Source organism: Sminthopsis crassicaudata, chromosome 2 (genome assembly GCF_048593235.1).
Source record: "Sminthopsis crassicaudata isolate SCR6 chromosome 2, ASM4859323v1, whole genome shotgun sequence".
In the NCBI taxonomy this organism is placed as follows: Eukaryota; Metazoa; Chordata; class Mammalia; order Dasyuromorphia; family Dasyuridae; genus Sminthopsis; species Sminthopsis crassicaudata.
Genome location: NC_133618.1, coordinates 668,569,909 through 668,593,147, shown reverse-complemented (window position 1 = coordinate 668,593,147; position 23,239 = coordinate 668,569,909). Strand labels below are relative to the sequence as shown.

Genomic DNA, 23,239 nt, shown 5'->3' with positions numbered 1-23,239 from the left:
TACATCCATTGGTAAAACTGTTGTGGATAAAATATAGAACTGAATGATGCTCAGTTATGACTTAGTTTCAAAATTTTTATATCCTTATACCAAATATCTAGAACCCAAGGAAATTGAAGGAATCCATTTCAGAAACCAAAAACTTAAAATGAAAGAGATCTTAAATATGAAGCAGTAGACACCTAAGGATCTTATGCCAGAATTGGAAGGGATATATTTTGCTCCCAGCTCATTATTTTATATATTACTCATACTCTGGATCTACTTCCATAATCCATACTCTTACTGAGTTCCCAAAGAGCAAAAATTATTCCTCCCCCTTATGATGTTAAGGGATCTCTCATGTCTGAGGTTTAGTTTTCCAAATCTCGCCCAGATTAACCCAGATTATGTTTCTCTTGTTGATTATCAGTTCCTATCAGTTGTTTACCAAGATTTGATTGTATATATTAAAGGTTGCATAATAAAAACAGCTGGTGCACAATACTGCCCTTCTCCCCAAAAAAACAAACAAAAATTTAGGGGTATAGTTTCCAATAAACACAAAGTTCAGGGGATCAAAATGCCAAGTGTCTCACACCCACAAAAATACAAGGAAAAACCCTACCTTTTTTGACTGCATTTAACTTGTTTCAATCACATTTTAAAAGAAAGAACTTATATTGGATCTTCTCTTCTAAGATACATCCATCTTGGAACTCCCTAAAGACTACCACTGTCAACCTTGAGAACATCCAGAGTATGTGTATTTTCTTCTGAGTGGACCCTGACAGAAAGTAATATTCAAGTTCTTAGTGCCATATTTTAGGAAGATCATTGACAAGATAGGTCATGAACAGAGGAGGTAATTTTAAAAAAAAGGGCAAGAGACTCAAATCCTGCTATAACAAGTAGTGCAAGGAAGGAGACACACTTAGTTTAGGGATAAATGCTGCTAAACAATACCAAAATAAGAGCATTTGAAGCAGCATCCTGGAAAGAGGAAATTCCCAAAAGCATGAACAAATTTCCCTGCATCCTCTTCTCCAATACATGAAAAGTTTTCAGCTTGTGACTTTGGTAATGGCTACAAATTCAGAAATAGATTGGAATCCAGATTTTTGTCTTTTATCCCCTTTCCCCACTTAAACTATGTCCAATTGGGCAATCAGCATCAAAATCACACAATGCTCATCTTCTATTATTTACTACTGATGAACCTAGGGAGAAGTAGTAAGGCATCTTGGAGTGGACAAATAAGTTGGATAAAACAATGGCATTGTGGACAAATGACCTGGACTTGCAATCTGGCTTTCTTCATAATTCCTGTGTGACTCTGAGTTAGTCATTTTTAATTTTATCTGTCTCTGTTCTAGGAGGCTGAATTAGAAATGTTCTCTTTGATCTTTAAATTGACTCTCTTAAAGAAGATATTTTGGGTAGATTGTATTGGTTAAGAAATGGCCCTGGAAGTTCATTCCCATGCCTTTTAATATCCAGTCAAACTGAATTACTTACTGTTCTCCAAAATTAATATTCTATTTCCCTTCTCCACACCTTTGTACTCTTTATCCTCTGTTCCAACTCCTGGAATTTACTTTTTCTTCACCTCTGCCACTTAGAAACATTATTGTCTCATACAGCAACTGGCTCATGGGGAATGGATAAATGCTTGTTGAATTCAAGTGAAAATTGGCATATAAAATAGAGTTTGATGAGCTTATAAAAGAATGACAATGCCTTATTCAGTCTCCAAAATGTACAGCTTCATCATACGTTCCCCGGAATATTACCTTGAGGGGCATTACGAGGAAATGCCAGGGAGGTTATTTCAATTTATTTTTTAGATGAATTGTCTATGCAGATATTGGTATAGAGAAGGATAGAAAATGGATTGGAAAGTTAATATCTTAGTCCATTGACAAAATGGAGAGTTCTAAAAGTCCAAGCTCCTTATTATCTCCCCCACCCTCTCTCTGTCTCTCTCTGTGGGTCTATCTCTCTCTCTGTCTCTTTCTCTCTCTGTCTGTCTCTCTTTGCCCCTCTGTCTCTCTCTGTGTGTCTCTCTATTCCTCTCTGTGTATGTCTCTGTGCCTCTCTCTCTGTCTTTCTCTCTGTGTGTCTCTCTCTGTGTCTTTGTCTTTCTCTGTTTCTCTTTCTTCCTAGCCTCTTTTTTCTCTGTCTCTAAGACAGAGAATATATGTCTCTCTGTCTCTCTGTATCTTTGTCTTTGTCTTTCTTTCTGTGTCCTTTATTTCTCTCTCTCCTTCCTAACCTCTCTTTCTCCATTTTTATCTCTGTCACTTTGTCTTCATAGCTCTCTGTATGTCTGTCTCTATCTTCCTCCCTGTCTTTTTCTCTGGTTTTTTTTTTCTGTCTTCCTTTTCCCTATTTTTCTCTTCTTTCTTTGTCTTTATCCCTGTCTCTTGTCTCTGCCTCTCTCTCTCTCTTTCTATGTGTGTATATGTGTCTCTCTGCATCCCTGTCTATTTGTCTCTTTCTGTTTTTCTGTCTTCTTTCTTCCTATCCTTTTCTTCTTTCTGTTTCTATCTCTATTTCTCTGTGACTCTCTACTTTCTCACTCTCTCTCTGACTCTGACTGTCTCTCTGTCTCTCTTCCTTCCTATTCTTTTCTTGTTTCTCTGTCTCCATCTCTCTCTCTCTCTCTCTCTCTCTCTCTCTCTCTCTCTCTCTCTCTCTCTCTCTCTCTCTCTGTGTGTGTGTGTGTGTGTGTTCTTTGTTTTTCCTTCCTATCCTTCTCTTCTTTCTCTGTCTCTATTAATACCTCTGACTCTCTCTGTGTGTCTCTCTATCTCTTTCTCTCTGTCCCACTGTCTTTCTGTTTCTCTCTGTTTTTCTGTCTTCCTTTTCTTCTTTCTCTGCCTCTATCTCTGTCACTAACTCTGCCTTCATCTCTGTCTCTCTCTAACTCTCTGTTTCTCTCCATCTCTCTCTTTCTTCCTCTCTCTCTCCCATCTCTCCTTCTCTTTCTTTCCCTGTTCCTCTCCCTCTCCTTCTCTCTCTCCTTCTCCCTCTCCCTCTTTCCCTCTCTCTTTTTCTCTTTCTCTCCCTCCCTGCTTATCTCAACAGAAACAGGATATAAACTTTAGGGAAACTGAATTGCTACAAGGTGAAATTTAAATTGAGGTTGGAAGAACTTTTTACCAAATAAAACAGCCAGTTCAATGGCAGATCAGGCATCCCTGTCCAAAGCGAGGAAGCTGCATTCAGAGAGTTATGTTTCTGGATTTACAGCTGGGCTAATGGGGACACACAAACGATTGCTAAAGCCATCAGCCAACAGCATTACTGCCCTAAATTCCCATTGCTTTATGTTTTCCCCATTTAAGGTCTATGTGGTACTCACTTGAGGTTTTAAAGCTTAAGCCAATTTCTTTTCATGGTAAGTAGTATAGAACAGCAGTAAAATCTCAGCCCTCAGCCTTCTTATTGTTTATACAAAGAAGCTTGTAAATTCTGGGGCATGCTTTGCCTGTTGTATAATAATCGTGGTTTCCAATTGCCCTCTCGCTGATAATGAGCCTGCTTCTTCCTCAGTCTTTTGTGTAACAGTATTCCATGAAAACAGCTGCATAAAAACTAAGGGTAAACATGAGACAACTCTTAGGTACATCAGTCTTTGTTGGCAAGCTATACAGATGTGTCCAGTGGTGAGCTTAGTGTTCCTGCTCTCTTCCAGGAATCTACTCCCAACTGCAAGGATCATTCAGATTTGGGTAACTCTATCCCTCCATCAGTACAGTCAAACCAAATACGATATTCATTATTAGACCAGCTTCACTTGAAATAAATGGACCTATTTCTTCTTCTTCTTCTTCTTCTTCTTCTTCTTCTTCTTCTTCTTCTTCTTCTTCTTCTTCTTCTTCTTCTTCTTCTTCTTCTTCTTCTTCTTCTTCTTCTTCTTCTTCTTCTTCTTCTTCTTCTTTTCTCCTTCTTCTTTTCTTCTTCTTCTTCTTCTTCTTCTTCTTCTTCTTCTTCTTCTTCTTCTTCTTCTTCTTCTTCTTCTTCTTCTTCTTCTTCTTCTTCTACTTCTTCTTCTTCTTCTACTTCTTTTTCTTCTTCTTTTTTGATATGATAATTTATCTTTCTCTAATTATATCTCTTTAACATCTTTAAGAGTTTTGAGTTCCAAATTCCATTTTTTTCCTCTGTTCTTTCCTTCCCTCCTCTTTCCCTGATATGTTTATACAATCTATTACTCCTCATATATAGTTTATACATTGCAATCATGTAAAATATTGAATGTAACTATTTTTTAAACCTCAGATTTCCTTTGAGCTAAAATAATAACACAATAAAAATTGCTCTACATTATCTAAGATTCTTTAATCTTGGTTATTAATATAATAAGCTTTTTTTCTGGGGGGGGAATCATTTTAATTCAAGACTTCCTGTACAAAGCCAGTGAGAGAAATAGACCATCATAGCAAAGCACTTGAAGGGGAAGAACCCAGCACAACATAGACCCAAACTCCTTTGTCCTAGAGGCACACCTCAATTATTTTCGGCCCTTTTAGTATAGTGGCAATGAGATTTCAGTTGAACATGCAAAGGATAGGGAGTATTTAAATGCAGTCATGACTTCCAGCATCAATCTGACTTTTAAAGGCGATTCCGAAGGAAGGTAGATATGATTCAGTGACTCATGGTGACAAAAGGAACCTGCTTTTTCTTTTCCTCCCCCTTCAAGATGAGAGAAAACATGGCCTATGTGCAGCCTTTTTCCAGCAGTTGTGCTTGGAGGAATATCATAATGGCTCAGAGAAAATTAAAGACCAACAAGAGAGGCCTGCTTTGCTTCTGAGAGCCCTAAAATGGTATTTCTGTCTTCTGATCCATACTAAGGCATACCCAAAGGCAGACCTATGGTCCCTGGAGAGGTTGCATTTGTTTGTTTGAAGCATATCCTATTTCAAATTCAAGTTTTCAGGAAAGGGATGTCTATCTTAATGTTCAGAGAGGTGTGAAAGCTTAGAACTCTGAATCTCGACATTTTGTTATTATAAAATGGAGAGGCTTGCCATCACTGAAGAGAGCAGATAGCCCGTCCTACAGAGCATCTAAGGGGAAAGAAAAGGATAAACTACATAATGTAACAGGCTCGAGAAATAGACAGACACTCGGCAGAACCGATTTTTGCCGTATGGATTTCTGTCTAATTGAGAATCTTCACAGGTTGGATAGATTGTTCGCTCTGAAACTAGAGGAACAAAGTTCAAACACTGGTTCTGTAAAGAATGTCTGTGTGTCACTGGGCAAGTCTTTTAAATTCCCTTGCCATCAGTTACATCATCCATTAAATATCCAGCTTAAAAGACATCATCCCAAAGATTCTTTTCTTCTCCAATAATAGAAATGATAAAAACAAAAGTAATAGTGATAGTAATAACAATAATAACAAAGAAGCTTTAGGATTAGCAGATTTTAAAATATTATTTTATTTAATCTTCATGATAGCTTTTCTAAGTATGATGATCATTTCTGTTCTTTGAATAAGGAAATTGAGTCTAAAGGGCTGGATAAAGGCCTCTCAACCATTAAGTGTCTGAGGCAGGATTCAAACTCAGGGCTTTATGATTGTAAGTTCACCAGGCTTCTTGGCTGCTTTAGGATCTTCTGACAAGATGTTGCAGCACTGAATTCAGTGAGCTGTTTGGAAATACCTTGCTACATTTTATAGTCAAATCTGAGATTTTACTGGGTTAGGGAATACCCAGTACAGAAACTCTCTTTACCATGCCAATGTATTTTTGGCAATTTATACTCTTCAAGAGTTTCCTTGGGCCCATGAGGGGCCCTAACTGACTTATAACCCTCTGAATATAGACAATATGGATCAGATCTGATAACTTAAATTCAGACCTTCTTGACTTTTTGATTCACCTTCTATCCACTAGACCACATTTTCTTTCTAATAATATTCTCGTTTTCAATTATTAATTGTGCTGGGGGGAATTGACTTTACAAATGTTTTCTCCTCAAACCAATCTTCTTTTCATTTTGTAAGCTGGATGTTTGACCCAAAAAGGCCTACTGCAAACATGTTCTTATTGAAATGAACATCATACAAATTCTGAAATCCAAGACACTTCATAGAGCAAATTAAAATCATCAGATGACACAAATGAGAAAGGCCAACTTGTCTTTTTTACCCTCTCTTGGGACTGGAGTCTTGGGTCTTCCTTCATCAAATCTGTTTATTTTGGCAGAAGAACATAAATCTACATATTTGGCTCCACACAATGATAAATGATAAGAAAGAGGCAACAGGAGAAACATCCTTTCAACTGCCTGATCCCTGGCAATGAGTCAGTGTGCGCTTTCTTTTTGCTTCCAGGATTTCCAACCCTGCACCTTCCCTTTTACTATACCCACAACATTCTACTCCACTTCCCTGTGAAAGACTATTTCTGGCCTTGTCACTGGCTGATCTTCCCAAAGATACTTAAGTGGCCTGATCCCTCTTTTCTTCAGCAATAAGTACAGAGTAATCCCTGCCTCCCTTGCGGGACTCCAGAAACAAAGTCTATTTATAAAGCCCTTGGGGATCACAGAAAGGAAGGAACAGCTCAAGTGCTGGGTGTCATTATTGTTATTAATAAGCCTTCCAGAGAGAGGGGGGATTACTGTGGCTCGACCACACACAGGAACCAAGTTGTTTCCTGTGTTAGTCACAGCCAGGGTTCAGCAGAGAATCCAGGACTCCCAGAATTCAAGATCTCCTAAAACACTCAAGCTCCTTGTTATAAAAGACTGCATTGGAGCATCACTGTTAAAATCACTGGCAATTTTTAAACTGGAAGGAAGCCTACAGTTCGGTTTGACAAGTCCCCTCATTTTACGGCTAATAATGATAACAATACCTTCGAAAGAGATCCTATCAAAAATACAAAAACTTCTGATGTTTCTAGAGCTCTTTAAGGTTTACACAATCCCTGACAGCTATGCTTGCCTTCTTATTCTTCCTCATACAAGATATTACAGCCCATGTCTGTGTATTTACAGAAGTTGAGTCTCATGCCTGGAATGTTCTTGCTTTCTCTCTTTTGCCTTATTGACTTCCTAGGGTCCTTCAAAATTCAGGTCAAGGTCTACCTCTGTTTTTTTTTTTTTTTTTTTTTGAGGCTGGGGTTAAGTGACTTGCCCAGGGTCACACAGCTAGGAAGTGTTAAGTGTCTGAGACTAGATTTGAACTCAGGTCTTCCTGAATTCAGAGCTGGTGCTCTATCCACTGCACCACCTAGCTGCCCCTACCTACTGTTAAAAGCCCTTCTTGCTCCCAGATGATGTCCCAATTCAAATATATATATATATACACACACACACACACATATATATGTATATGTATATGTGTACCCAACTCAAATATATATATACACGCACACATATATATGTATATGTGTATATATGTATGTATGTACATACAGACATACATGTGTATAACACCAAAATATGTATACATGTTTACATACATATGTATGTCTATATATATGTACTGTTATGTATATATTCATGTGTATGTATATATACATGTGGTTCCTCTATCTATATATACACATATATGTTTGGGGGCAGCCAAATACCCGATTGGATAGAGTACTTGTCCTGGAGTCAGATGCGAGTTCCAATCCAAACTCAGAATCTCACTAACTCACTAGCTCTGTGATCCTGGGCAAATCACTTAGTCACTATCTACCTTGCTTCCTCATCTATAAAATAGGGAGCTAGTATAGAAAGAAAGGAAAAACCACTCTAGTATAATTGCCAAGAAAACCCCTTGAGCAAAGTCCATGGGATCGTGTAGAGTCGGACATGACTGCAAAGCAACATATATCATTGCAAAGCACTCTAAACTTATGAAACAAGTAGTATATTTTTTGAATGGGTAAAAGATGCTATTCTTTACCTCAATATTTATTGAACCTAAACCACTGAAAAAATGTTGCCTCAAACAGAGTCCTGTAAAAACCCTTAAATTTAAAAAGCCAAAGTCTCCTATTGTATCCAAATTCATCTCCAATCATCCTGATATATATCTTTCCACTGGACCTAGATGCCTGGAGAGAAAAAAAAAAAGTGAGGCAGGTGAATTTGTAAAGCTCACTGTCACTTAAATCCAATTCCTTTGTATATCATGGGATCACCTCCCTGGTATCACCTCCTCTTCAAGAAGGAAGGACGATAAATTGTCTGCAAGATCAAATGAAAAAAAAAACAAAAAACACTGTTTTTTAAAGATTTTTATAGTCTGGACCTTTCTTACTTTCCCTGCCTTTTTATACTTTCCTCCCCATATACTGACTCATATCTAAATATAACATTACATCTCCCATTTCCATGCCTTGGTATTGGCTGTGCCTTACACCTAAAGTGCTCTAGTCCCTCCCTTCTATATCTTGATTCATCTAATCTACTACAAAACTCATCACAAATTCTAGTTCCTCCACGATATTTGTACTGGTGACCCTAATTATAGCTTCCCTTGTCAGGTCATCTTCTTGCTATACCCCATATTTTTGTTTATTTCTGATATTTTTATACAGTATCGTTCCCGTTAAAACATAAACTCCTAGAGAAAAGGTACTTAATACTATGAAAAATATTCTAAACATTGAATAAACAATAATCAATTTACTGACACTAATTCTACTGGGTAATTGTGAGTTCCACCAAGGAATTTGTCTTTCATGTATTCTCCCACTCTATTTCATATTTATCATTTCTGGTGTCTATTGTATCCCTTCATTTTATCTATAACCTGTTTCCCTAAATAAATCTACCTTTTGCCAAAGAGAATAGTCGTTGTGAATTCCTCATACGACCAAACCCCAACATTTGGTGCCAAAATCCACATCATAGATCATATCACTTTCACGTTTACATGTGGCCATCTCATATACTGGACGCTTTTCTTCTTTACTTTTGTCTCTTAGCACTCCTTTTTTTTTTTTTTTTTTTTTTTTTCCCTCAGGACTGAGTTTCCATCCTTCCTTCCTTAAGAGGGCTTTTCCAGTCCCCCAATGTCCAAAAGTTAAACCTGTCCCCCTTTATATTTATATCTGCTTCTTATATATTTTATTGGCATTTATTTGTATACATGACTTTTCTGTAATTAAAATGGAAACTTCTTGAAGACTGAAAAGCAGTGCTTAGTTCAGTGTCTGGCCCACAATGAGCAGTTAAAAAGTGCTTCTTGACTGACTGATAGAAAAGAAATTGCATGGATTGCCTTTCTCCATATTTCAGGCAATTCCACACATGGTAGCTGATGTATTTAATGTTAGTGTACCACACTAAGGCAAAAGAAAAAAAGAGTATTATACCCTATATGGATTGAAAGAAGGAAGGATGGAAGGAAGGAAAGATTTAAGGAAGAAGGGAGAAAGGGAAGGAAAATGGGTGTTTCCTTCTGAATGGCATTGTCTGGTTCTACTGAACATCCCAGCTTCCTGGAATAGGGGAACTGGGAGACTTTCATCTATGCAGCTAAAGTTATCTATATTGTTTGTCTTTTGTTCTGGAAGAGGATATCTTGGGAGGTGATGCGATGACATGCACGTGAATTGGATTAAATGAGGGAGGGTTGTACCAGGTCACCTGCCCCACCTTCCCCTCCAGAGCTATCTTGAGTATAGTGGCAAGGTACAGATCAAAACAACTGGACATAGCCTTGGACGCAATGTGAAACTTTGACCTTTTTAAGCTAAGGCCTTCAACAAGCCTCAGTTTTACAGAGACCTCACCCATTTAGTGATTAAAGCTAGTAGCAACTGAGGCAAAAAATCTCCTCCTTCATGTAGACCCCCCCCCAAAAAAAAAAAAAAAAAAAAAAAAAAAACTAAATAAATGAATAAATGAATGAACAAACAAACAGATGAATAAATAAATAAATCAAATAGGGAAAGGCCCTTAGGGTCTAGCCAAAGCAGAAATGATAGCTATTTACTTTCAATCTAAGTCAATCGGTATCCAGACAATAATCAATTGTGGCTTTGGCCTAAGACCTATCGGTGGCCACCTAGAATCAGATTTCTTTTGGTTTAAGACCTAATCTTTAAGAAAGATATCTAGCCAATAAAACCGATCTGCAGGTGACCATACATAGCCCTCCCTCATTTAAATCAAATTCACTTGCATGTCATAGCATCACCTCCCTAATATCAATGGTCCTCTTCTAGAGTAAATATCAAAGGACAACCACATGAGCACATGAGCACCGGTGATTTTAGTTCCATGGATGAAAATTTCCTGATTATCCTGCCCCTGGAAGCCAGGATGTTGGACAGAACCAAAGAATTCCATTCAGAAGGAAACACCCATCCTGAACAACCCCAGTGCTCTGTCTGAAATCCCTCCCAGTGCAGGGGGCTTCTACATGAGAACAAGTGAATGTCAAATATTCAAAAGAGGCCTGAAAGTTGCCTCATGTCTGCTGATTAAGAGACCTGAATAGTAAATGAGACTGACAGATTTCCTTTTTATTTATCTGCCATGGAGAATACCCAGCCTTTCCTTATCTTCCTTGCACTCAAGCCTGTCACTCCAGCAGGGGTTTTTGGCCGCCCATACATATTCATCACTCTGGCAGAGAAATCAAGAATAAGAATTCTGATAATAAAACACGATTTGGGTTGCTTTATCTTTTAAATATGTAATGTACATAAAAATAGATATGAGCAGACTGTTCTCTCCAATGAGCTGCATGAATGAGAGGAGTAGGGCATAGGCATTTTTTTTTTCCCTAGGATGAGGAAGGCAAAGGCTCATTTTGATCACTTGGGCTCCATCTCTATTCTGAGGTCACCTCCTCCCAGCAACTCATCACCACATGGGGAAAAAAGTGACAAAAGAGCAAGCTATGAGAAACTCTGAATTGCCAGCATCTGTGATTACACCTGAGGCTACAGACACCACTCAGTCAGTCAGTGAAAAGAGGATTCTAAATGCACAAAGAGAAGTTTTGTCATTGCATATAGTCCTGAATGAACTACATCTCTTCAAAAAATAAGAAAAAAGAAAAACCTGGCTCCATTGGCTATTTAGAGAATGACTTTAAAGGTAAGTGAAGAGAATTCTATTTGAATAAATCCATGAATAATGCTTTCCTAGATTAGGAAACCCAAGAGAGGGAAAAGAGGTCAAAAGCCATGTAGTCCAACTTCTTCCTGAGCAGGAATTCCCTGCAAAGCATCTCCACTAGCTTGGTGTCTGGCATTTGCCCCCAGAAACAATTGAGTTTGAGTCCATTTTGAATAAGTGACCTTGGATTAGCCCTTTAGCATTTTATATTCCAAGGCAAAACTCTAAGATTGGAAGCTGCAGGGAAGGTGATTATGTTTAGTGACAGAGAAAGCTCCAATGGACTGATCAGGCTCCATCAGAAGCCCTCCAAGAGCTGGACTCCCATTACACTCCTAAGGTATTCTGGGATAGCTTTCATCCTAAAGACTTTTCTTCAATTGATCTGGATCCTTGACAGGTCATTTAACTTTTGTCTGCTTCAACTTCTCCATCTGTAAATTGGGTACTATAATAATAACATCAATCTTCCAGAGTTGTTATGAGGTCCAAAGTGGTATTAAATACTTTGCCAATGTTAAAAAAAGACAACATAAATGCTAGCTATTGTCAGTCAAATCCCAATCCTTGAATGCCCAGTTCTAAGCCTTCTCTCTCATAGGAAAAACATCCATTCTTCTTTCTCCTCATCTTCATTATGGAACATTCTCCAGGCTTCTCACATAATACTCTATTTCAAGTGCAAGCTATATGGAAAAGATTTATTCTGCAAGGCTTTATTTCTTTCATAAATGGTTCACATTTGCTTATATCTCTTGTTTTGACATACCCTTCATTTTTATGGAGCACTCTCATTAATAGCACCATTTATTCAGAGATTTTAGGATCACAAAATTCTTTACATATATTAATTAACTTTATCTTCTCAACTTCAGTTGTAGATAAGTGTTATTATCATTCCCATTATTCAGAGAAGGAAATGAGTCACAGAAAGATTGAAAGTTGTGAGGCAGGTAAATGGTGTACTGGACAGAACTGGCTTTGGAATCAGGATTTTGTGATTTCAAATCCAGCCTTAGATACTAACTAGCTTTATGACCTTGATCAAGTCATTTTACCTGTTTGCCTCAATTTCCTTATTTGTAGAATTCTCTGGAGAAGGAAATGGCAAGCCGATATTTGGTAAATTCATTCAGTAAATATTCAATATTTCAGTAAAACCCAAATAAACTCATAAAGAGTTAGACAGGATTAAACAGCAACAATAGCCTAGCTCATATAGCTAGTAAATACTTAAAGAAGAATTTCAACTTTCGTTTTGCCTTCTAAATTCAATATTTCTGATCTATCCACTATACCACCTTTCTTCATGGCTTATAGCATGGAAATTTCCTATGGTGTTCTTATACCACAAAGTGTTTACCTGTTCCTTAATCAATGAGCATCTGCTTTGCTTTCATTTCTTTGTTTCCAGACACACACACACACACACACACACACACACACACACACACACACACACACACCCCACACATATACTGCTCCTATTCATTCTGTTTTTCATCTGAGAAAAATCGATGAATGTCTAAGGAAATTTTAGACTGTTCCCTAATCATGAAAAGGCATGGAAAAAAGCAGAGAACTTCAGTAACAAATATTTCTGTAAAGAAAATAAGGATGTTTTTATTTAGCTATTGCTTTTCATGTTATGTCCATAATTATTTTAGTACTTTGTCAATAAATGATGTCTCTGAGGATAATCCATTTAATAATGCTTTCAAAGAAATTGATCCAAAAAAATTTCTCCATGAGATCAATGATCTATGTGATTCAATAATTTGCTCAATTATTAAATTGTCATTAATAATTTCCTAAAAAAATGTAAGTTGCGGGCTAGAATAGCCAACAGTAAAATCAGGAAATAAAATATCAGACATACAACTATGTAAAAATCTTATTGATCACTGGATTTGAAATCAGTAGAACTGGATTTTTATTCGACCCATAATAATTACTAGAGATATCATGCCCGAGGCTAGCTAGGTGGCACAGTGGATAGAGCACCAGCCCTGAAGTCAGGAGGACCGAGTTCAAATTTGGTCTCAGTCACTTAACACTCCCTAGCTGTGTGACCTTGGGCAAGTCACTTAACCCCTGCCTCAGGGAAAAAAAAAAAAAAAGATATCATGCCCCAGGGAAAAAAGTTTTCTATATTCAGAGGTAGAAGACTTAGATTAAAATTCTTATTTTTTGGTTTCCAAAAATGATGAATTTCTCTAAGTTTATTAAAAAAAAAAACTCTTCAGGCCTAAATTTACTCCTTTTAAAAAATGGGAAGTGTATTTTTTATATTATCTATTACTTAGTATAGTGGCAGCTAGGTCTTGCAGTTGATGGAGTAAGTACCTGCTTTGGAGGCAGAAGCGCCTGAGTTCAAGTATGGCTTCAGAAACTTATGAGCTGTGTGAAACCAGTCAAATGACTCAACCCCATTTGCCTCAGTTTCCTTGTCTACAAAATGAGCTGGAGAAGGAAAAGGAAAACCATCACACATTCTTTGCCAAATATACTCTCAAATGGGATCATAAAGAGTGATGTATAACTGAAATGACCAAAAACAAGGGGTGATAAAATCAATGTTTTACAAACCTTAAACATAAATAAATAAACATACTAATTATGTGTATATATATATATATATATATACATATATATGTATACACACACACACACATATATATGTATATATATATATATATATATATATAAAATAGCAAAACTAGTAGTAGTAAAAGTAGTAGTGATAATGGTAGTTTTAATCATATTAATAGTAGTAGAGGTGGTGATCACTATATTATTAGTTCAAGGAGTCTTGGTAGTAGTAATTATAACATTATTTTGCCGTAACTTGTGAATTTATTTTCCTTTAGGGAAATGAGAACCACTGATCATTCTGGATTTGAGTCTTTTGTTATTCATATGACCATGGCAACTTACATCTCTTGACTACACTATATTAAATACCAAATGAAAGCAATGGACTAGGAGATTTCTATCATTCCATCTAAAATCCTACCACGTTCTATTTCCTCTTTATATTTCTTACAGCTTCCTAATGAAGGTATAGTAGTAAGCTTTATAGCATTGTCTAGGGGTTCTAAGCAGTTAAATGACTTCCTCAGGATCACACAGCCATGATATATCAAAAAACGGGACTTTATTCCAGGTCTCTGACACTACTCTAAGCTTCTTCTCTAAAGCACAAGTTACTAATATGCTAGCATGCAGTGATTCTACACTCTGTTTCCCAGTAATGAATCTCCGGAGCTCTTGCTGGGAACATAAAGCGACGTAGATAATTTGGAGGATGAAAGTAAACTGGAGTCCATTCATTTATTTTCTCGAGGAAGCAACTGCTTTCCTTATCACAGACAGGAAAGTTCAACTTCATGAATTGGATTTTCCCCTGATGTATGGAATTACATATCAGTCGTTTAATGACCCAACATGCAATGTACTCCTCCAATGGGCCTTTTAAAACAGTCCTCCTTTGCTAGTCCTTTTTCAAAAAAAAAAGAGAGAGGGAAAAAGCCAAGCGATGGAATTGTGAGATTGGCCTCTCCTTTGTGGATTTCTTAACATCCTAGCCCTTTGCTTAATGAGCTCTCAGGCAGAATGGTGTGGGGAATATGAACAATTTCCCTTGCAAACACAGATAATTGAATCTGGATGTCAAAACACTCTCATTGTCAATTGTGATGATCTTTTGGAGTAAACAACATGAAAATACTAAAAAAGAAAACCCAATCACAATAAGGGAAACAACTTGTCTCTTTACTCTACTTCCATATTCCCAAATAATTGCTAAAGCCTATGTAGCACTAGTACATTTGAACAAATCCCATGTAAATATTTCATATTTGAGGCAGAGATAAAAAGGGAGACTGAGCTTATCAAAGATTCTCATTAAAAAAAAAAAACAGTATTGGTGATTATCATTAATATAGCACATATTAATTACCATTCATTAATTATTAGTATTAATATATAACCATATTATAGTAACCATTATTATTACTGATATTTATAACCCCAAATAACTCAACCAAAATTCTTAAGAAATAGTTTACAGTAATAGGTGATTCCTATAGCACTTTATTTTTCAATAAAGGGTGTACAGAGATATTCAATAGTCATAGAATCCAAAAATTTAGTACTGGACAGCGTCTCAGAGGATGTCTATTCCTTCCCATCCATGAATAAGGATCTTGGGGAAGCTAGGTGGGGCAGTGGATAGAGCACCAGCCCTGAAGTCAGGAGGACCAGGAGTTCAAATCTGGTCTCAGACACTTAATACTCCCTAGCTGTGTGACCCTGGGCAAGTCACTTAACCTTAGCCTCAGGGAAAAAAAAAAAAAAAAAAACACAAGAATCTCAATTGTAGCATACAGAACAAAATATGTTTATATAATAACAATCATAATGGTTACCATTTATAGAGCTCTAAGTTTTGCAAAGTGCTTGCAAACATTATCGTGTTAGATACTTACTATAACCTTGTGGGAAGCTATTGCACAGAAGAGGAAAGTAAGTTTGAGAGAAATTAAATGTCTTGGCTAGGTTAGTGTCTGAGGCTGTATTTGAACTCACACCTTCCTCACTCTGTTATTCTTGACTTTATATATATGGGCCCAAATACAACCACTGTAATCCATCTTTCACATGACTTCTTTATATACATAAAGATAGCTATTATGTTACCCATTATCTTTCTGTAATATGGATTTAAGTTCTTTCTCAGAGGGTGATAATGATCTATAATTGGGAGAGAACCAACGTCAAAGTCAGGAAGACAAGGACAAATCCTACTTCTTCACTTTCCTAGATATAGGCCTAAAAACATCATTCCTCCTTTTTAAGACATTATTTTCTTCATCTGTGAAATTAATCTGTTGAATAAAACAACTCTAAGAATATAGCTTGCTCTAAATCACTGACCCTAGGACCATCTCAGTTTCTGTGTTGTGAATGCTTTCCTGAATCATTATCCTTTCCAAAATGTGTCATGACAAGGATAGAGAACAAAGGGACCTTCTCTTTCCTGGAAGTCCTTCCTATCTTATTTCAACTCAAGAGTTCAATGACTGTTTTGTCTTCCAGATCATAATGGTGATTACATTGACCTTGTAGTCTATAAGAATCCCCAAATCTTTTGTTTTCAGACATACTGCTAGAAGTTACCTTAGAAACCTGCTATTCTAGACGATAAGCTAGGATAAGTTTCAGCTGGTCCCTGAACTTGAATGAAAAAAAAAGTTAGTTCAACATCTTTGGTTGCTTTTATAATCCTTTAGACTATTTTATATTATTTATATTTTTCAAAAATCTGTTTGAATGTGATTCTATATATTTTTAGATCTTAGAATCTTAAATAATTTTGAAGCTATTAGTAATTAGTTACAAGATCTCAAAAATTACTGACCATTCCTTTAAATACATTTAAGTAAAAAAAAAAGACTGTACCTTTGCTTCCCTTCAGTTTTTGATCATAGTTTTCAGTGTTGATTTAATTGTGAAGCCTGGAAAACAAAGAACAACAATTTGTCAGATTTAGTGACAAAACAGAACAACTTGATTCTGAAAAAGGATTTTAAATACGTATTAGATACTCATTGCCAGAAGAACTCTAATAGCAACACATTGAGAATAATAAGTTAAATTATTTTACATATATCTAAAGATCTTACATCAAAAAAATAATAACAAGAATGGAGGCATGGTAGAGCTAAAGTTCTCCAGATAGGCTTGCTATTTGAAATAGTAGATTTCCATTCCTTAGCAAGAATCCTGGATCCCAAGCCATAAAATCTGTATTAAAACCCAGGTTTTGCTACTTCCTAACTGTGCAGACGTGGGAAAATTACTGAACCTCTTTCAAGATCAGTTGTCAAATGGGTATAACCATGGCCTACCACACAGGACAGTTGAGAAAAAAGCATACTGTATAACAGAAAGTGATATAATCAACAAACATTTAGAGAAAGGCAGCATGATTTAGTAGATAGTGTCAGGAAGACCTGGGTTCAAATGCTCACATGTTGTCTGTGTAGTACAAATATATATCTTGACTCTCATTGTCACTGTCTTACAGTCTATGTATACTCTAATACTAAAGAAGATGGCCATATAAATAAGGAGAGGTAACAATGAACATAGCACCCTTCTCTCTTATCTGTTCAAGCACAATGAGAGTTGTTCATTTTAGGGACCCAAGGAGATTGGGAAACAACAACCTCTTTTAATGGTTAATAATGCTGAATGATGGCCAATGTATAGAACTGAACTCAATTTCAATTGCTTGTGAAATTCTAAAGTTTCAAAAGTTGTACATGAATTTCCACATAGCAAATAATGACACATAGAATTGTTTTTAAGAGAGAGGTTATATTCTTGAAATGGCTAGTAGAGGAAAAAAACAAAAACAAAAACAAAAACAAAACAAAACAAAACAAAAAAACAAGATAATAGAACATTGAAAACTATAGGGGTACAATGTCTGTGATGAATGTAGATTTGAAGAGCTATGTATGTGGAGGAAGAGAGGTTTGATTTGATGGGGTCTACACTAGGGAAAATGGGTTATAATAGTGGATCTAAGCTGGGGATGGAGCTTTGGAATATTTTGGTTGGGTTCTGAGTCCTGGTGATGTCTCTTGGCTCAGTCCGGATTTAGAGGAGAAATACTGAACAGATATAAATCAGATTAGATGCTGTGCCATGTGTCCTAACTGAAGAGTTCAGAGCAATCTGGAGAGTTCACGTTGGAAAAGGGGGAAGGAGTGTATAGTGGGAAGAACTGGATTCAGACATCATAATACAATTAAAGTGAATAAGCCCATACTAGATAATACATCATCTCATTATTAAACTCAAACTGACTTCTGATTCAGGTCAGTTGTTTTTTAAATGGATCTGAGAAACATTTAAAAGTTCAAGGAAAGGAAAATAGATACCTGATTTCATGGAATCATTATGCTATTTGTTCTTCTTTCTTTTTCAGGCGCAGCTTTAGATTTAACATGAAAACGATATAGTGAATGGACTCCAACAAAAGATCACATCCCTGGCACCAACCCAGTACCTGAGTGGGTCCATGAGAGGAACAAATTGACTCTGTAGAATTATTCCATATGGACAGAACAATCCGGAACTAATGTCCACAATTACTTGACAGGCACTACACTAAATGCTTTACAGCGTTATTATCCCATTTGGTCACAGAACCAGTTGATGTCATGGGCAAAACTTGAACCTGTCTTTTCTGGCCTGCTGTCCCCCAAAGATATCTACCAAGAAGCCTCTAATTTACATATAATGTATTACAATAATATCTCAACAATAGTTAGAGCACAGTCCTACTTCTGTTCTAGCCCCATCCCCATTGTATACCTGCCAATGTTTCTCCTTTCCTTTAATGCCCAACTTGGGGGCCATTTCCTCCATGAAGCCTTCCCAGATTTCTTCCTATTTACCCAGGTAAACCTGATCTTACTGTACTCAAATATATTGTAGCACATTATCTGGATTACTCTTTTGCATATTTATCTGTTCTAGATAGCCTACAGAAAAGAATCATGGCCTTCTTTTGGACAGGTCTTTGAATCCTTCAAGACTCTGTGATTGCCCTCATAAGAACACTCTTGCCCAAGATGAATGCCTCCTTTTATTTCAGTCAATCCCAATGGGGCATGACCTTGAGGAATTCTGCCATCCCATTTACCTTTCTTTGAATATTCTCTAGGATATCAATGGCACCCTAAAATATGGCCCTGAAATTAGTACACCAAACTCCAGACATACTCCGACAAGAGCTGCTGCTTTCCTGCCATATCCTCATTTGTGTATCATGATTTTGTGATCTTTACATCCCTTTTGTGAAACTTTATGCATCTTATGGGAATGTGCAATGCTATTTTTCTCAGTATAGCCATAGTACCCAGAGAAGTATGACCATGTCTCATTCTTCTTGTCCATAGGAGGAGTTCAGAAAGGGTTTAAGCAGCTGATGCTTTCAGGTAGCTATGTACCAAGGCAACAGAATTCTGCATCAATAATATGATATGCTTATATTCTACAGGATTTATCATTTCAATTTTTTTTAATCTACGTAATGTATTGTGTTCTTCTGGTCCATAGACCAGACAATCTGACAATTAGAGATTTCAGCTACAGCTATAAAATAAATACACTTGGGGATTGTCTGCTAGTAGAACATGAATATTCCTTCATCTGTCTATGAGTATGATGAGGATTTGTCTTAGTTTCCTGTAAAATTCTAAGAATGATGGCAGCCATTTCAGACACTCAAGAAACAGAAATGAAGTTTAGGTCAAAGTAGTTCATATATTTGTCATGGAATTAGAGACTTTTACAAGTTGGAATAGCACTCAGGGATTGCCTAACCTAACCAACTATCCCACAGAAGAATCTGCATTCATAGTTGAATGTATTTCCATGTATTTCCTTCTATTTATTCTGTTTTTCTTTGCATATGTACTTGCTGGCTGACTCTTCTTGGAGAATAGTGACGTTTCCATTCTTTGTATTTTTATCCCTAATGTCTATCTAATATAATTCCTAGAATGTAGTGGGTGCTTAATAAAGTACTTGATTGACTTATTGCTACCACACTGTCAAGTGACAACTTGATTCTGAAAAATGATTTAAAATACTCATTAGATACTTATTGTCAGAAGAACTCTGATAGCAACACATTGAGAGTAAGAAGTTCATTTTTTAAATGTATATCTAAAGATCTTACATCAAAAGAATAGTAGCAAGAATGGAGGCATGGTGGAGCTGAGGTTCTCCAGATAGGCTTGCTATTTGAAATAGTAGATTTCCATTCCTTAGCAAGAATCCTGGATTCTAAGTCATAAAATGTGTATTAAATGTGCAGCTTTGCCACTTCCTAACTGTATGTGTGTGTATATAGACAGACAGACAGACAGATAGATAAATAGATAGATAGAAAGATAGATGGATGGATGGATGGATGGATGGATAGATAGATAGATAGATAGATAGATAGATAGATAGATAGATAGATGGATGGATGGATGGATAGATATAGATGTGCCTCTAGTTCCATTGGAGTTTAGATCCCACCATAGATAATTGTACATTTTTATAATTTGTTGTGAATTTTTTTTTTAATTCTTCAAATGCCAAATTGTAGACAGACATGTTAGAATGCTGCCTCTGACTGTGTAGACTTAAGAAGTGACATTGTGTTTCATCCTCCTTTTTTTCATCAGTCAAATGAAAATAATGATGTCAGTCATTAAAAGGATAATTAGGGTAGGCTTCAAAGAGTCACTTCATCCATCCCTTAGCCCCACCCCCATTGTATACCTGACAATGTTTCTCCTTTCCTTTAATGCCCAACTTGGGGGCCATTTCCTCCATGAAGCCTTCCCAGATTTCTTCCTATTTACCCAGGCAAACCTGATCTTCCTGTACGCAAAGATATTGTAGCACATTATCTGGATTACTCTTTTGCATATTTATTACTCTTCCTTTAATTATTCTTTTTGATATATCTGTCTTTCCCATTTCTCCACAAAAGGAAGATCTTCATTAAAAGCAACTAGTATGTGTTAATTAATCTTAACTCTACAAAATAGGCATAATAAATATTGAATGAATGGATGAAGTGAATATTATTTCATTACACATGACATGCTTTTGCTTTTAATGAAATGAATGAGGATGGAGATTACATAATACTTAGTACAGTGACTGGTACAGAGTAGACACTTGATAAAGATTTGTTGATTAAAAGAGATGTGAAAGAAATGACAATGAAATACATAACCAGAAATCCCACAGCCCAGCCTTTTTGGAGTAACTTCCAAGATGGTCTTTACTCTGGGGAAAGAAAATGTTCATATTATTAATTAATAAAAATTACTGTTCCTCAAGGTAATATCCTGAGATTATTGTATCAAAATGCTCAGCTTCATATAAATTTCTAAGCAATAATAAAAATTCTGACTACTTATTCTCTGAGGTTTAGAGCTATCACATAAGGCACAAAAATAAATGAAAAAGTAGATCTGAACATGGATCAGTGGTTGCTGACATTTCTTTGGTGACCTTTGTTGGGGGTAATACCGCTCTTTAAGCTGATTCCCCTCTCACTCCCTCTAAACTGTTTAATGTCTTTCTCTCCTTGAACATCTTGAAATTCTTAATCTTAACTATTCTCAAATTGAACAGTAGTGTCTCTATTACAGATTTCATTGTTAAATAGATATAATCATTACATTTTTTATATGTTTCTTATTATTCTCTATCCCTCCCTCACCAACCCAGAGAGACTTTTTTGTTATTTTTTAATTTTTTATTTGCAAATTCTGTTAGACTACATGAAATATTTTAGGTATCCAGGGTCCAAATGTGAAAAGACCCAGCGGGTGTGGGTTATGAGAATGTAGATGGCTAGATAATTTCTGACCAATTTCGGTCCCATTTTTCTATAGATTTGTAACCCTCCTTCTGTTTGCTATTATTTTTTCTAGTTTTGCTCTGTTTTGTTTTAAGTGCTTGTCTGGCTTGTGTCTGGCTCTTTGTGACCTATCTGAAATTTTGGGGGGCAGATATTGGAGTGGTTTCTCATTTTCTTCTCCAGCTTATCTTATATATGAGGAAACTGAGTTGGTGATATGACTTGTCCAATGTCACACAGCCAGCAAGTGCCGAAGATCAGATTTACATTCATAAAAATGAGTCTTCATGACTCCAGGTCTGGAACTGTATCTACTGTGCCACCTAGCTGCCTTAACCCTCATTCTAATTTTGTCTATATTATATGATGATCTTCCCTACAATAAGAAATAGAAAGACTATCATGATGGAAACTCTGATCATTCAAAGAAGTGGACTAGTTGTATGGGGCATCTAGGTTGCATAGTGGATAGCGTCAAGAAGAATTAAGTTGGAATCTAATCTTAGATTCTTAACTTTTTGATCCCTGCAAAAATCATTGAACTTCTCTCAATTGCAAAATGGGGATATAAATAGTTTCTAGATCATACGGGTACCAGAAGGATGCTTGGAAAAACTTCAAGTGTTACATGAAAACTATTTATTATTGTTGTTAAGTAATGAGAACAACCTCATGTGTTGCCAAAGTACCCACAGTGTTAAACAATTTAAAGGGTGACATCCTCCAGAGTATTGGCTAGATAACAAAGGCAGAGCTAAAAAGGAACTTTAGAATTCATTGCATCTAACCTCTTCCCTTACAGAAGAGGAAACTGAGGTACAGATAAATTAAATGACTTGCTGCTCATGATCCCAGAGGAAGTACTTAAAACCATGTGTGTGTGTTTAAATAAATTAAACAAATTAATGAGTCTTTAAAGAGATTCGTGGATCTTTATGGATCAATTTGTTACAGGAAAAATAAATATGGATGGACTAGCATATGAGCCACTGACAAGAGTGACAACTTCAATGAGAAAATAAAAGCCAACATTTATATCATGCTTTAAAGCTTGCAAAATATTTTATATCTATATGTAAATTTTTCATATATATAATTTATGTCTATATTGATAATTATATCTAATATATCTAACTTTCTGATATCATCTTTACTTCTGTTTGCATGAATAAATAAATGTACATACAAACGTGTATATGTACATGTACATATATGTAGATGTATCTATGTACAGATAGATATACACACAGACACAAACAATTCTTTCATATATCATCCATATAACCATATGAGACCATTACTACCATAATCCCAATTTTGCAGATGAGAAAATTGAAGCTAAAACAGCCTGGTTTCCCACAGCTAGTAAATGAAGGGTGATTTTAATTCAGTTCTTCCTAACTCTTAGGATCCATTATAAAACTAGCCATTAAAAAGAGCTGATTCATTTTAGTATTGGCAGTAAGTGACAGATCTAGGATTCAAACTCAGGTTCTGAGACTCTAAAGAAAAGTTAGCCTGCACAATACCTTCTTCATTCATTCCCTGAGTGTCTGGAAGTTGAGTGGCCTTTCATGGTCTCAGCACCAAAGAGAATCAGCACAGAAGCCTTAAATTATTGCTAATTTAAGTTCTAATCTAGGCTAATTGACTTCTCCTTGTGTATTCTGGTATCCCTTGCTCCCTGGACCACATCATTCTGGTGCTGGA

The 23,239-nt window shown here is 36.3% G+C and overlaps 1 protein-coding gene across 1 annotated transcript in view; it reads right to left on the bottom strand.

The window, feature by feature from the left end:
• Positions 1 to 23,239, bottom strand: part of PCDH15 (protocadherin related 15) — a 2,229,510-nt gene that overhangs the window by 1,276,568 nt on the left and 929,703 nt on the right. Inside the window, exon 4 of the mRNA XM_074297067.1 lies at positions 16,543 to 16,598. The gene's annotated coding sequence lies outside the window, so the exon portion shown is untranslated. The remainder of the gene's footprint in view (positions 1 to 16,542; positions 16,599 to 23,239) is intronic.